This window comes from Typopeltis vanoorti, chromosome 20, assembly GCF_054136105.1.
Source record: "Typopeltis vanoorti isolate ZY-2024b chromosome 20, IOZ_Tvanoo_1.0, whole genome shotgun sequence".
Classification (NCBI taxonomy): Eukaryota; Metazoa; Arthropoda; class Arachnida; order Uropygi; family Thelyphonidae; genus Typopeltis; species Typopeltis vanoorti.
The window spans coordinates 75,396,802-75,412,122 of NC_143568.1; positions in this window are offsets into that span (position 1 = coordinate 75,396,802).

Below are 15,321 nucleotides of genomic sequence, written 5' to 3' on the forward strand. Positions count from 1 at the left end.
AATTTAAAAAATGTACTGGTACTAGGGAATTTTATTTTTTTCTTTATTTTTATTAGTTTAGTGACTAATAAAAATTTCTTTAGTACCAATATAATTCATTTTTAAAATGAAGTTAAAGAAAGAAGAATTCTAGCAATCATTCAGTTCATAACAACAATATTATTGCTGTCAGTTACAATTAGAAAAATATTACTCTGAATCTATTTCATTTTATATATTTGACTAGGCAAAACACAATAGCTATAATGAAATTCAGAAATTAATTTATGAAACAAACTTCATTTTGAGTTCTAATAAACTAGATATCATCCACAACAACAGATACTGTAAAAACAAAATTATATTGTACAAATAAATGCAAAATGTGTCTGGTTTTTATCTTATTTAAATTGTTTTGTACCATCTATATCAACAGTCCAATGAATTGATATATTTGACACATTATAGCAATGATAGCTGCATCAATATAAATGCTATATTCATATATTAAATATTTTATCATTTATTAACTAGAATTTTTCTTGTATCTGTCTTTTGAAACAAAATGAATCCAGAAAAAAGATGTATTGAATGCAACATGACTATCTGCTTAGCCTTTAAGATTTTTGCAAGAACTGTTATCTGCACATTCTAAACTTTCCTTTTGTTTATAAGTTCATTAATTATATGTGCCACAATCTGTAATATTGTTTCAAAACATGAAAGGAAAAGTTAACTTTTCTTTATTAATTTATTTGTACAATATAATTTTGTTATTGTGTATTCATCTAATTCACCATATCATCAGATCTGTGGCCTTTTCACCACAAGTGACGACAAATTGGCAACCATATTAGATGATCCATTATTGGAAGGAAACAATTTTTGATACTACACAAAAAATTAAGTTTTTTGAATAATATTATATCATAGAGCAAGCAAATTATTTTGATATATATAACGAATTTAATTTTTATGATAATGATAGATAATTTGGCTTTGCAATTTAAATGACTATAATTACAGTAGTTATCTTTTGAAATAAATGACATCCTATATGGAAACTGTATAACACAATTATTATGTTACTAAAATAATTTTTATATATATTTTAATGGCTTTAAACTATATTTTTAACAGATATGACTGCATAAATGTTTTTTTTAAAAAATAAAACTAACATAATTCAAGATATTAAACTCTTAATAAACTTTAAAACACTTAAAACCATTAAGCAGCTTTAATTCCAAAGAGTTTAGTCACTGTTCCTAATATTTCTCTTTTCCTATCTTCCATCACGCTCATAATTGAAGAAAATGAATAACAATGCTACTATTATTTCTCAAATATATATTCATTAACTTAATGCAACAGTTTTTGATCTTTGTGATATTCAATGTCTTGACTTGCTTAATTTTCAAAGCTGAAACCACATAATGCAGCATTAACACTGCACTAAAAAAACATTTTAAATATTTTCATCACATTTCTAATAAGCAATTACATTACCTCTATCTCCATTTAGTTTTCTAGACATAATATAAAATGAAGTTTTACCAGTTTACCATATTAGATATTAAAACTGTTTCAAAAAACGAGAATAGGCTTTACTATCATATTTCAAACTTCCTGACATTTTTGTTGTCACATTGTCACTTTATAAACAGAAAAATTTGCTTCCTCACCAGTAAAGATAATTTTGATTTCTGAATAGAATTAAATAACAGATTAGCTGAACTTTCTGATAATCTTCCTCTCAGTATGCAGAATTTAAAAACATTTTGAAATCTTTATAATCTAAATAAACTATTGAGAAGTGCTTAATACGCTTAATATTGAACTTTACAATAGTTTCTCTTAATCTTCATGCAGTACAAATAATTGAGTACACTAGCTCCAATCTGTTGTCCTGGGTGTTCAATGAAAGTTTAGTTACTGGTAAAGTGAGCAAGGAGTGAAAGGAGTATAGGATAGCACCAATGCATAAGGATAGTGGTAGAATGGAGACATCAAACTATAGGCAGTTTGTATTTCCTCCTGTGATTAAGATTTTGGATGAATTTGTAAGAGATCATATTCAACATCAGACAGATAAAGGGTAATATTATCTGTGAAGCATGGATTTGTTAAGGGGTTCTCTTGTTTCAGTAATCTGCTTGCCTTTTATAATAAAGTAGCAAGAGCAGATGATGAGGGAAAGGCATATACTGACTTTTTTTATGTTGAAAAAGCATTTGACATTGTGGTACATGATAAGTTGACATTTAAGTTACAACACAAATAGGGGAATTTCATAGACTCAGGACCTTTGCTGTTTAGCCTTTATGTCACTGGATAGCTGGGAGATATTCAGTTTTTTTGCAGTGTCATCAGGAATGACAGGATATTGCAATTTTGATTGGAAAAGATGAAATACAAAGTATGGAGTATGGAGGCTAAAAGTAAGAGTGAATGAATATCTTAATGGTCAATTGACAGGATGGCTTAGGATGCATGGAAATCAATTAGATCTGGGAGAAAAAGTAGGATCAGTTGTTATGAGGAGGAGTCACATTGGTTAGGTTACTTATAGGCAAAAAAAAAGAGTTGCTATAGTTGTTAATGAATGCCAGGACTAAGAAAGAAGAATATTAAATTCAGTTAGGTGAGAAAATATACTGACCTATTGTATGAGGCAAGGGAAGAAGGCTTGTGCAATTGATTATAGCAGAGGATATTATGCCTATTCAAGGGAGAGTGCAGAGGAGAAACAGATGCTGTATAGATGGAGGAAGAGAAGACAAGATATTTAGTGAGATGTTATAGGTGATGGTAGCAAAATGACTGCAGAAGATGCAGTGAAATTATTTGAATTACAGAATGATATACACTTTATTATAGTGTATATCATTCGGGTGTGAAAATGATACCGCAACACTCATAGCGAAGTCAAATCTACAGGAACTAGAGGTGAATGAAACAAAGGTGTATGAGTTGTTCAGTAGGCTACAAAGACTTATGACATTATATACATTTTATGGGAATGTGCAAAAGAGTCATGTCTCTGATCTGGTTGTTTAACGAGTCTTACAATAGAGAGAATCCCAAAAAAGTGAAGGGCAAAATAGTGTCTGCACAAAGTGCAGAGTTTTATGATAGTAAGCATGCATCTGTAAACAGCAGCTTCTGCTTTGGCAGTCACTTTATTTTATGAGAAAGTGTTAAATGTGCTACATAGTTTTTTCCCCTCTTATGTGAATTCCATCCACAAAAGACTATTATCCTATACGTTGGTATTAGTACCACGAGTGAGCTATTAGATAATCCAGAGACCAAACATGAACTTTTTCAAGCTACTACAGTCTCGAACAAGTATGTTGTTGGTTTCACACAAGGCTCTCTCTCTATCACCTAAATACATTCAAAAACACCCATGCATAGAGCAGGATTTGAACCTATTGGTTGGAGAGCATATATGTGCTAACCACTCAGCCATCTAAGCTGGCAGTGCAGCAATATCCTTGTCTCTGCATAAGTATTTGGAAGACTTCTGCATGGCAGCTTGGTTTACACACTCATCATCATAGATAATAGATGGGTTGTATGAATGATAGCAGCAAGATAGTTGTGTTTGTGGGGAGGAGGGATTCAAAAAAGCAAAGGAAGGTAACCAGTGATACAACAAGGGCATTCTGCTTCTGGGACACTAACCAGTGATACAACAAGGGCATTCTGCTTCTGGGACACTTGTTCAGCTTATTTGTTAATATTATAATTATCATGAAAGACTACCATGAAAACTGGCTGTGGAGGTCTTACTTGGCCAGCAACAGCCAACAACTGAATATCATTAAGAAAGGAGTTAAATGGTAGAAACCCAAGAAGAGAACTTTGCAGCCATGTCATATTACTTTGTTTTTTTTTTCTCCTGGGTCAATAAGAAAGTGTTTAATGTGCCATTTTTATGTAGTCACTAGTTTGCTCTATTCCTTGAGGAATGGAGCAAAACTGATCGTTTAACCAGGACAAGCCCAACAAACACTTTTGAACATTCCCTAAAAATGTGGTAATATGTCATCCACTCCCACAGTCTTATTAACAACTAACGTATTCAACAGTATATACACCACGAGAGGAGATATTCAGTTATTTTCTGATGATGCAAAGGAAGAAAGAATTATAAGGAGTGATGATGATGATGATATTAAATTCCTTTTAAATACCCTTTAATTCTCTTTAAATACTTTTAGCTTGGATGGATGAGTGGCATTGCAGTTTTAATGTTAGAAGTGCAAGCTGGTGCACTTTGGAGTTCAAAGGTGAGGACTGTGTAACATATTGGTGGAACCGTGTTTCAGAAAGCACATAAGTAGAGATAAGAAGGTAATCATGCAACAAAGGCATACATGTACTAGTGTGCACAAATTTGCTCATTGCTTGTGATGTGTAATGCCATAAAGTCTAGAGATGACTGACTAAAGCAATATTATGACTCACGAATGTTGGTTATGAGGAGAGATCGATGAAATTTAGTGAACCTATTCAGTTTTGTAAAGATGTGGTGGTAGTGAAGATGAGAATAAGGAGCAGTTTTTTTTTTTTTTTTTTAATGGAGAGTGGTGAGTAAGTATAATGCACTTACTGTGTATCGTGAATGAGTAGAACTCTGGAAAGTCCAGAGATGACATTACATGAGAGGTTAGTAACCTCTCATTAAAGTCTGTTAAATTGGGAGATTGGCCTGCCTGGTATTAGCCAGTAGATGATTAAAGCACTGTTTCAAAAGAGAGAGACAAGTAGTGCAACTTGGAGTTCTATTTTAGAACCATTATTAAATTTACACTTTACACCAGTCTTAATCAGATGGTATTTGAATTGCTGTATAAAGATTTAGTGATGGAAAAAAAACTTATGAATATAACAGAAACACGTAACTTTGCAAGACATTTATGTTATTAGTTAATACAGAAGAGATTATTCAAAACAGTGAGGGAAAAGATTGGGGTTTATCCCTGGAAGTTATAAAAGGAGGGCATGAGGAACAGGATTTTTGCTTGGATAATGGCAGGTGTTGATGACCTTACATGATGAATCTTACAATTTCTTGCATATCTGATGATAATAATAATATAGAGGAGTTAAGTGGTGATTATTTAATCATTTAATGAACTCTTTTCAACTTAGATATATATATCAATCAACTGATTTGTATGGTAGATATATTGCTCAACTTACATTTCTATGGTTTTTCTAGTATGAACTAAAATTATTGAGGATGGTAGGGGGGGGAGAGAGAGAAACAAGCTTTTAGTAAGTTATTCATGACAATATTTTGTTACTTATGTTACTGAAATGTTGGGGAGCAGCATAGATGAGGATATCAACTCAAAATCCTATCAGATCCCTGCTTCCCCCCCCCCCCCCCCAAAAAAAAAAACATACCCAAAAGCTTACATGATTTCCTTTAATTGCAGTATAACATACCTAACCTCTCTGATAGAGCATATTATTGACTGGAGCAATATATGCATACTACATATAACCAGACTTTGCACGAGAGAAGGTTTAAAGAAACAGATGAAGACATGACTTACTCACCCATCTCAACAACGACTACCTAAACTTAATGAGGGTCTGTGAAATATATTTCTATCACATCCTCTATTCTACAGGACTGGCAATCAATATTCTGACATATGGACTATTAAACAATCCAAAGTGCGTCATAAATTTAATCCAATCAAAACCTAAACTTCTATACTAAGAAGAAAAAAGCATATGCTATTTTTAAAAAAGAAACAAACAAAAAAAAATTTTGTGTTGATGGCAGTTAGAGGATTAAGTAAGAGAGAGACAGTGAGTTGTGTTTAGTGGAGTGGTGTGCCCTCCCACAATGAGGCCTTAGACTTCTTGGAGGTGTCATATAGTAATAAGTTGACATCAAGCTTCTGTGGTTTGTTATCCATTGTAATCTTGGTATAACCACAAAAAGTAAAAATTATTAATTCATTCTACTAGTTTCCAATGAAACTATTACTGATGAAGTGTACCATTAGTGTGTAGGAAACTAGCTGAAAGAAAAAAAAATAATTTTTACTTATTGGAATTATTATGTTATTAATCTATTCGGGAATCACCAGTAGAAACTGATCAGCACTAGCAACACATTACTATGAAGGACTGCACTCCCATCTCTATTTAACATAAACAGAGAAACATGTCAAAAATATTGTTAAAACTTGATCCAAAAAGTCAGTGATAAAGATAATAGTATTATATTTTTGGCTTTCTCTAATATACTATTATCCAGGACTATAAGGCTTAAAAAATATATCAGTAAAAATAAAAATTCTTTCACTGATATCAACAATACAGAATAATGTTTAAGTAAAATTAATTACTTAAATTAAATCTCACCTTAATAATTTTCTGATGCAAAGGGTCACTACCCAATGATCAAGATTGAAATGTAGTTTTATCTGCCATACTGTGAAGAATGAAGGGATTGATTGGTGTTTAACAAAAGTAACTAAAGCAATTCATCAAGTGCTTATTAAAATTTAATTATATCTCTGGAATGACATTAACTAATTTTTAAAGATCATTAAACTTGAGAATAAAATAAATTAATATAAGTGGATATTAGATCCAGCATTATTTCAAAGCCGAATGTAGAAACTATGAAAGTTTCATAACAATAAGTTGACCAGAGAGCTTATGGGAATACACTCACTGGAATTCATGAGTTGTCTTAGCGTGGACCACTTAGAAGACGTCAACTCTCTGGTCAACTTATTTTTACAAAACTTTCATAGTTTCTACATTTGGCTTTGAAATAATGCTGGTTCTAATATCCCCTTTACTTATATAATTTTGCATCGCCAAACTGAGGCGTTTTGGCTCTTTATTTTAGTTTAAAAAATTAATTTTTATCACTTAAGAGTATTTACTTGTAAAAATTAATGTAACTAACTGAAACTTGCAGTTTAACGAATAAAAAAAATTTAACTACAAAAATTACTATCTACAAATTCTCTATTATTTTAATATATGCACAGCATCTAGCATAAATAAGTTAGTTACTTAACTATACATGATGTCATATAGAAGGCAACAGCACTTTTTAATGATGGTAGAAATAGTCATTGAATAAAAATAATAATGTCCTGATTATAACAAAATATACTATTTTACTGCATTTTTTTATTATCACTTTGTTGAATAAAAATTTAAGAACATTCTGTGTGCACCATGCCTCATTAAGTGGTAACTTTTATGCAAAGAATATTTGCTTAGAACAGAAGACAGATAAGCCTACTATATTCTCTCCAATGAATGTTATCCTTACTTTTCTCTCTTATATAATTTGCATGACAACCTTTGATGTGGATACTTCATAACAATGCGATTTATGTAGTTAAAGAATACTGCACAGAATGGGCAGACTAAAAATGAAAAATATAACACAGATTGTAAGACTAGTTTTACACTTTTTACACATATCATCAATATAGAGCAAAAGACATGATCCTTCAGATGGTGCACATATTGGAAGGGAACAGGGCAATGGAGAAGAGACAAAGTCATTGTTATTTCTGCTATAGATAATTTTACCATTTTTTAAACATGTTAGGATACTTTATGTTATAAACTTCTACTTAAGGAATATGCTTATATACATAATTTTCATAGCTTTTCATCACTTTTAAGCATATACTTATATGCTTAAAAAAAGTGGATGAGGTGAGGAATCTTGGAGTGACAGTAGATAAAAATTTCAGGTTTAGGGCACAGGTATTGTTAAAAAAAAAAGGTGGCAAAAGTAAACCCAGAGAACTAGTGTAATACTGGGGATTTTGACAGGTAGAGATAAGAGTGGTGATGTGCCATTGCATAAAGCCCTGATTGGGATACATCTGGATTATTGTGCCCAGATCTGGTCACCAGGATTTGGAAAGGATAAATTAACCTTTGAGAAGATACAGGCAGATAACCAAAATGATATCACGACTTTACAATGTTAGTTATGAGGATAGACTGAGGGCATGCAAACTGCAGAGTTTGGTGGATAGATATCTCATTTAAACTGTTGAGAGGTATTTACGGGAATGACACCAGAGATTTTTCATCTAGAAAAACAAGGAGAAAGAGCAAGAACAAGAGGCCATCTTCTCTGGAAGTCACAAAAGAAGGCGGTGAGGTAAGGTTTTTTTTTTTTTTCATGGAGGATGGGTGGACCATAGAATTCATTGCCTGATAGAATGGTACATTTGAGAGTGAATGGATTTAAGGAGTGGTATAATAGACTATGTTGTCTAAGATGGGTCTTCCATAGTGAGTCTTATGACTCCATGGAGGTATGGATAATAATAAATAGCAGAAAAAGATAGTTAGCAAACCATATTTTTCACATTTGCTTACAGAGAGTAAAATAATTTAAAATAAAGGCTAAAAATCAATGAGATCCAAATAGAATTCAGAAATTTTAATTACTGTATTTATTGGCATAATTCTCATCCTAATGCAATTTCAAATATTTCATTATCCTTTGAAATGAAAACATAAAACATTCCATTCATAACATTATGAATGGAACACTGTTTTTCCAATGATACGAGTTCTAAGTCTATTATAATACCTCTCTTCTTCCTGTACATTATGAAGAACTTGAAAAGGAACAGAAATGCGTGTGTGTGTGTGTGTGTGAGAGAGAATAACAAACATATAGCTATCGTAGGTCATTCCAAGAAACAAAGCACGCGTGAGGTTATCCTCTGCCAACCTAATCTTAACAGAAATGGCAGCTTGAAGATCCAAAAGATTAGATTAATCCTCATCTTCCCAACATATCACTTCTCCATCAGCTAGACAAACTTTTCAGGAATGACCCTCCTCATCAGTAAATGACTACGTTCCAAATATGCACTCAAATTTCCAGTTACCTATTAAAGATCCCACACCCTTCTTAGTTTCCAAGCCTACCCATGGCAGAATAATGCAGTTGTTATACTTCCTCTATTCTATTGTTTATTCACAGGTTAACAATTTGAAGAGTGACTATAGGATCTTTTCAGGTACAATTCCATAGCTTTTCTGCAATGATAACCCATCTATTTAACATCAGTGTGTCTATCAGGAATTAATCTAATTAGATCCCTGCAAATTTAAAAGTGATAATCTCTATAATTACCTGAATCTGAATACCAGAACTCATAACTGTGCTCTCCAAATCAATATTTTTTTTTATATAATTAGAGTATTCTGATTAATATTAATTTGTTTTTAGTTGCTTGCCTGCTTACGTATGTAATTGTCTGCTTATGGTGTGTGTGTATATGCTCCTGAGGATGACTACAATATAGTAGTTGAAAGACTGAACTATACAACTTAGTGATTTGTTCTCTAACAGTTGTGTTACCCACAGGTTCCTCTTATTTACCAAAATTTGAATTGCATTGCCTTTGAAGACTCTGGAGAAACTGAGGCCAAAACACTGACACAAAAACACTTTTAGCAAATATTCAAGATTCCTGATGTTTGTTATTTATTGTCTGGACTCTACATGGTTTTCATATCACTGATGAAATTAAGCAAGTAAATATGTGTTGAGTAATTCATATCTAGTTTGATCAATGAAATAATTTCTGTGTTCCTTATCAATATCCGTTCATTTTAAATTTAATCTACTATTTAACTTATATATTGATGATATAGTTTGTGGTTTGAAGGGAGATAGCCAGTTGTCCACAGGTGATGCAAAGTTCAAGAGTGTTATGGAATCCCTTCAGATGAACTTGAACAGATAACTAGACTATAGATCAAGTGCGAGGTATTGGATTTCTCTGAAATACAACGCCTTACACTGGGTCCAAGAACATGAAATGCAATGTACTATATATACTGCAGGACATAAGATCATGGAAAAATCAATTCATTCTGCATGAAGTAAAACATTTCAAGCTATTTATTTCACATGTTTTAGTGAAAATAGCAAATTAATTATGAAACTATATAACAGAATAATAAAAGCTGAAAAAGTTCATATCGAATAAAAGAGAAATTAGCCAAAACTAAACTAGCAGTACACAAGATGGTGTATAAATTGATTTTAATGATGAATCATTAAAAATGAAGATATCAAAGTAACTTTGACATTGTTAGCATTCAAGAATGTGTGAGCAGAACTAATCTAAGTGGTAGTATGGTTCACTTAAACAGAACAGGAGAGGAAATGTTAACAAAATAGGTATATGCTATCATAGTTGCAGGAAAGAGATCTAGAGGAAAATCAAGACCTAGGTATACTGACCAGCTAATAGTGTCTTAAAAGACTGAAATGTAAAGTATGGTAGTAACTTTGAGAAATAACAAAAAAAAAGGGAACCTTTCCAAACCAAATCCTTCATTATCTGACCACAAATCGACTTCCCAAGTGCGATCAGATAATGGGAGTATTATTGTATAACCTCCCTTCCCTAAGATATTGGAATAATATTCAGATATGACTTCGTCACTGTTGCATTTGTGTAATAATTTGTGAATAAAAATTTCAGCAGATTTAGGTATTGCTTTTTTGGTTGTTTTCAGTAGGTGATATTAGAGGTTCCCACTGTTTCAAACATTGCATGAAATTTGCTGTCATTAATTCTGCCTTCAAAATGTCTTGCTATGCTAAATTTTAGTGTCAAATTAGGTAAAGTTTTGGTTTTACCAACTAAATATTCATAGCCCCACTATGGAAGTATTTAAATCAGATGACTTTCATCATCCTGTGTAATACTATCACATTGTTGAGCTGAATTTATGGAGTTATTGTGAATCTAATGTAGCAAAATAAACTACATTTTGATCTCTGGAGTTGGTTTTTCAGATTATCTGATCCATAGCACACTCACAGCACAAATGTGCTGTATGTTCATAATTTTCTATGGTGAGATTTCTATAAAAATATAATAAAATAAAATAATGATTTGGAGTTAAATTTTGGTTCCTCATTATGAGTTTGTAAAATGGTATGAATAACACATTTTATTAAGTTATAACTTTCAAAATGAGTAATTTTTTGTGAATAATGTGAATAATTCAAGGAGAACATAAGCACTGTTTGAATAATATTAGGTTGGTGCAAGCCAGTTGCAATGAGTGTTTGGAATCTGTACAGATGTCTGTGCAACAGTAACAATAATATAATAATCTTTGTTTTATTAGTATGTTCTGCATATGCCCATAGTCCACTCATAGTACTAAAATGTGTTATTATTCAGGACCTCCACAGATTCATAAAACTATCGGAGATCCACTTCAGACAACATAAATCTGTCACACCACTCACATGTATTCTATCTCCTCAATGTATTCTATGCTCCTGCCACTCATGCAAAACAGCTACCTGTTACCCTTCAATCACCGCGTATACTCACAACTTCCAGAGATAGCCTTGTCTTTGCTCTTTCCCCTTACTCCACCATATGAAAAATCTGCCTATTGTCCGTTACATTCCCTTGTTTTCTAATTACCAAACTGCAGATCCATACCTGCCTTCTCCCATCAATCCTCATAACAAATTCTCTGCAGTCTTGACATTATCCTTACCATTTATCTGCACATTCTTGCAAAAGTTACTTCATCTTCTTCAAATCTAATCCAGATGTAGTCTGATGCAATGGAACTACCAACCTCTTATTTTATCATGGTCAACATCCTCATTATTGTAGCAGTCCTCTGTGTTATCTTCATGATCTCTGCAATAAGTTCCTTGAACTTCAAAGTTCATCTCATCACTCCAAAATCTCTTGCTTCCTTCACATCTTCCAGTAATCAACAGAGTATATAGCTTCCCATCTATGAATCTAAATTGAAAAAATCCTTACATTAGCTGTATTAAATTGAAGAGCTATAACATCACTACCTTCCACTAATAACCCTCTCAAATTTTGAATCACGTGTGAAACAACTACTGAATATCTCCCTGCAATCCAGTGAGTGATAATATAATTAACATGAGGACCGAATGGTAATGGTTCTAGTAATGAGTCCTGTGGAATCCTACTTGTAACCTTCCTACTTTCCAATACTGTCCTCCCCCCATTACACACTTGGATTTCCATCAGACAACCAATTTCGAATCCACTAACCTTATGCACATAAGTTGCAACTTAAATATTAATTCATCATGTAGCACCCTATCAAATACCTTTGGAAAATCCAGGAAATAATAGTATACACTTTTCCTCCACAAATCATTCATGCTACTTTAGTATACAAAACAACCACCAGATTACTAAAACAAAACAAGAATGATCCTTAACAAATCCATGCTGACCTCATGAACAATAACCTCATTTGCCTAATTCTATGAGTGCTTATTAATTTTAGCAAAGTTATAGGTTTCCAAGCTTTTATGTGTCGAAAAGGTTTACAGTGTTTCATTAGAAAAATATTTATATTATATAGCCAATGGATATGTTCAACAACATTTTATGTTAATTTTGTCATTTATTTTTAATTCCTTTTTGTTTTGTAATATTAAGGTGCCACAAAATAAGTGCAAATTTAAAAGTGGATTTTTTAAAATTAGAGTGTATTTCAATGTTTCAACACAAACATATTCAACAAAGTTGCACATAGATGGTCAGGAATGAAGAAGCCATGGATTTCTTCACAAAGAATGGGATTAGATGAACCTTTGAAGGGTTTGTTTAAGGCATAATTTTAATAGCCATATGAAGTGGAGGATTGGATCTTTGGTGATAAGTTCAATATAATGGAAAATAATAATATAATAAACATAATGCTAATAGCAAGAATATAATTATCCAATACAGATTTTTAGTCACACACAAAAAAAAAAAAATACACACGCACATATATATATATATTAATTTGAGAAGATAACAGTACGATTTGACCTCACTTAATGTGAGGTCAAATTCTAGACAAAATACACATATATAACGTAGTCCAAAAATGTATGAATCAGTCATTATTTATTTAATTATTTTGTAGATTCTAACACCATCAGAATAATAATTTGCCTTAGAAATCAATAAATGAAGAAAGACTTTTCTGTGACAATTTCTTTTGTTCTGTTTGAGCATTAAGCATGGAACAGCAGGCATCCTTGTTTTGGAGATTAGCAGTGCTAAATAAGAACAAATATATGCAATTTTAATTATATTTTACTCTACATTTTGTGATTTGTGCTAATGATGATCAGGAGTAAACAACACAGCTCGACAAATGACAAGCCATTAATATAACACCAAAAATTCTAAACTGAACAAGGTTTGTCCTCAGTTTTGAATTAGTATTATCTGTTGCACACATTGTGTCATTAACACCAATTACTGTAATAAATGAATTATTTTGGATCCACTGATAACCATAGATGTGACCATAAATGATATAGCACATATGTGGAACCAAAAGGGACAAAAATAAGTAGTGCATAGGAATCCATCAAAGATGTTTGAAAACAGTATACCAGACTGCTAGCCTAGAGTTAGCAGGTAAATGTAAATGATAGGGGGAAAGAGATGGAAAAAAGATAACATGAAAAAATGGTGGGGGAAAGAATGGCAGAAAAGTCTTTCACGGGGAAAAGTGCAAGCCTGAGCAAATGGAGAGAGAGAATTGGAAAAAGTCAGCAATAAGTGAGCAGAGCCATTATGTAGGAAGATAGTGTAAACAGATGTATGGCATGAATCTGATAAGAAAACGATTTGTTTAAGACATAATTGTAATAGCCATATCAAATGGAGGAATGGATATTTGAATGAATTTAGAGTATCTGAAAAATAAGTGTTATCCAATACAAGTTTGGAAGCAGAATCAGGATAAATTAGTGCAGTAGCACTAATTTACCCTGATTTTGAAAGAAGAAAAGAAACGGAATTTATACAACTAATTACTTAAATTTTTTAGATAAGAATGGGAAAGATAAACTAGTGTACAAGGATGATGATGATGCCAAAAATGGTAACAAGAAATTTTATACCTCTTCATATTTCTGCTGCCATGGTGGATAATGTCATGGGGAAATTTCGTAATGTTAGAATTCAGGAATAGATGGATAGGTTTATGATATTCTCCCTCTGTCTCTCTCTCTCTGGGAAAATGCATGGTAAAAAAAAATAACTTACATTAGTTATCTGTTTATATAACAAGGTGGTAATTGAGTTAGATAGGAGAAAGGGACACTGTGACATTATTAGACTTTCCAATAATGTCACAATGTTCTCTGGAAAGAGTATGCATTGCTAAAGAACAAATTTTGTCTCAGTAACAAGGTGCTTATATAACAAGATAAAAGAAATGGATACACCATTTCAATGACATGACACTATTCGACTCCAAACAAAATCTGACTGAACAAATAATTATGCTTTTTTCTTATAGAAAACTTTGTTTAAGTAAAATTTCTGATATTTAAAGGTTACTTTTTTGCTTATCTTATCCAGAAGAAAAATATGGTACTTTTTTGAAGCCATTTCAGAGATTCAATAAACAAGGTGGTAAGCTGTGGTCTCACACTGGAAGAATGATAATCATTTGTCACCTAAAGACTTTCATAAACATCCATTCCACAGTGATCTTGCAGCTTCTTAGTCAGAGAGTGGAGACAATATTCACTTGGCCACTGAAGCTGGCAAGTAGTTATCCCTTTGAAAAGAATGGTGAATTTTTTTATCAGCTGAGGCAAAGTCCCAAGAGAGTGGAAGGACAGCAAAATAATTCATTTGCTTATCCAAACGAATTATCCTTTATAGGGGGATCTAAGTCAGTGGTAGCAAATTATAGATCAATCAGTATCTCAGGAGTGGTGGTAAACTGAAAAAGTTAATTAGAAAGAGAATTCAGGAATGGGTGGATAAGAATATGATACTCTATGAGGGGCAGCAGGTCTTCATGTAGGGTAGGTCATGCCTCAGTAATTATTAACTTTAATAATAGAGTGACAATTGAGTTAGATAAAACAAATAGCTACATGATGATAGTGCTGGATTTTGCAAAATCGTTTGACAGGATACCACATGGAACTCTGTTACACAAGCTGCAGCAAATGGGGATGGATATGAAACTGGTTATAGATAAAAGGGTGGCTGATAGATATATACCAAAAAGTAGTATATGGAGGAGCAGAATCCAAGAGAAGGCAGGTGACTAGTGGTGTGCTGTAGGGCTCTGTGCTTGGACCACTGTTGTTTAATTTGTACATAAATTATATAGGAAATAATCTGAAGGGAGATATTCAGTTGTTTATAGCTTGCAGGTGATTTAAATAGGCTGACAGTTTGGGCAAAACCTAATGAATGTCAATTTAATGTGAAAAAAAGTGTATAGTTATGCGTTTTGGGATACAAA